Raw genomic sequence first — 2,469 nt, forward strand, 5'->3', positions numbered from 1 at the left:
AGTCTTCTCCAACACCACAGTTCAAAAGCATCAATTCTTTGGCGCTCAGCCTTCTTCACAGTCCAACTCTCACATCCATACATGACCACAGGAAAAACCATAGCCTTGACTAGACGAACCTTTGTTGGCAAAGTAATGTCTCTGCTTTTCAATATGCTATCTAGGTTGGTCATAACTTTCCTTCCAAGGAGTAAGCGTCTTTTAATTTCATGGCTGCAGTCACCATCTGCAGTGATTTTGGAGCCCAGAAAAATAAAGTCTGACACTGTTTCTACTGTTTCCCCATCTATTTCCCATGAAGTGATGGGACCAGATGCCATGATCTTTGTTTTCTGAATGTTGAGCTTTAAGCCAACTTTTTCACTCTCCACTTTCACTTTCATCAAGAGGCTTTTTAGTTCCTCTTCACTTTCTGCCATAAGGGTGGTGTCATCTGCATATCTGAGGTTAGTGATATTTCTCCCGGCAATCCTGATTCCAGCTTGTGTTTCTTTCAGTCCAGCGTTTCTCATGATGTACTCTGTGTATAAGTTAAATAAATAGGGTGACAATATACAGCCTTGACGTACTCCTTTTCCTATTTGGAACCAGTCTGTTGTTCCATGTCCAGTTTTAACTGTTGCTTCCTGACCTGCATACAGATTTCTCAAGAGGCAGATCAGGTGGTCTGGTATTCCCATCTCTTTCAAAATTTTCCACAGTTTATTGTGATCCACACAGTCAAAGGCTTTGGCATAGTCAATAAAGCAGAAATAGATGTTTTTCTGGAACTCTCTTGCTTTCTCCATGATCTAGCAGGTGTTGGCAATTTGATCTCTGGTTCCTCTTCCTTTTCTAAACCAGTTTGAACATCAGGAAGTTCACGGTTCGCATATTGCTGAAGCCTGGCTTGGAGAATTTTGAGCATTACTTTACTAGCGTGTGAGATGAGGGCAATTGTGCGGTAGTTTGAGCATTCTTTGGCATTGCCTTTCTTTGGGATTGGAATGAAAACTGACCTTTTCCAGTCTTGTGGCCACTGCTGAGTTTTCCAAATTTGCTGGGATATTGAGTGTAGCATTTTCACAGCATCATCTTTCAGGATTTGAAATAGCTCAACTGGAATTCTATCACCTCCACTAGCTTTGTTCGTAGTGATGCTTTCTAAGGCCCACTTGACTTCACATTCCACGATGTCTGTCTCTAGGTCAGTATCACACCATCGTGATTATCTGGGTCGTGAAGATCTTTTTTGTACAGTTCCTCTGTGTACTCTTGCCATCTATGACCTAAATCAAATCCCTTATGATTATACAGTGGAAGTGAGAAATAGATTTAAGGGACTAGATCTGATAGATAGAGTGCCTGATGAACTATGGACGGAGGTTTGTGACATTGTACAGGAGACAGGGATCAAGACCATCCCCATGCAAAAGAAATGCAAAAAAGCAAAATGGCTCTCTTGGGAGGTCTTACAAATACCTTTGAAAAGAAGAGAAGCGAAAAGCAAAGGAGAAAAGGAAAGATATAAGCATCTGAATGCAGAGTTCCAAAGAATAGCAAGGAGAGATAAGAAAGCCTTCCTCAGCGATCAATGCAAAGAAATAGAGGAAAACAACAGAATGGGAAAGACTAGAGATCTCTTCAAGAAAATTAGAGATACCAAGAGAACATTTCATGCAAAGATGGGCTCGATAAAGGACAGAATGGTATGGACCTAACAGAAGCAGAAGATATTAAGAAGAGGTGGCAAGAATACACAGAAGAACTGTACAAAAAAAGAGCTTCACAACCAAGATAATCACGATGATGTGATCACTCACCTAGAGCCAGACATCCTGGAATGTGAAGTCAAGTGGGCCTTAGAAAGCATCACTATGAACAAAGCTAGTGGAGGTGATGGAATTCCAGTTGAGCTATTTCAAAAAATATACCAGCATATTTGGAAAAGTCAGCAGTGGCCACAGGACTGGAAAAGGTCAGTTTTCATTCCAATCCCAAAGAAAGGCAATACCAAAGAATGCTCAAACTACCGCACAATTCCCCTCATCTCACACACTAGTAAAGTAGTGCTCAAAATTCTCCAAGCCAGGCTTCAGCAATATGTGAACCGTGAACTTCCAGATGTTCAAGCTGGTTTTAGAAAAGGCAGAGGAACCAGAGATCAAATTGCCAACATCCGCTGGATCATCGAAAAAGCAAGAGAGTTCCAGAAAGACATCTACTTCTGCTTTATTGACTATGTCAAAGCCTTTGACTGTGGATCACAATAAACTGTGGAAAATTCTGAAGGAGATGGGAATACTGGACCACCTGACCTGCCTCTTGAGAAATCTATATGCAGGTCAGGAAGCAACAGTTAGAACTTGACATGGACCAACAGACTGGTTCCAAAAAGGAAAAGGAGTACGTCAAGGCAGTATATTGTCACCCTGCTTATTTAACTTATATGCAGGGTACATCATGAGAAACGCTGGGCTGGAAGAAGCA

The sequence above is a fragment of the Bison bison genome, unplaced genomic scaffold, assembly GCF_000754665.1.
Source record: "Bison bison bison isolate TAMUID 2011002044 unplaced genomic scaffold, Bison_UMD1.0 scf7180017864313, whole genome shotgun sequence".
Taxonomy (NCBI): Eukaryota; Metazoa; Chordata; class Mammalia; order Artiodactyla; family Bovidae; genus Bison; species Bison bison.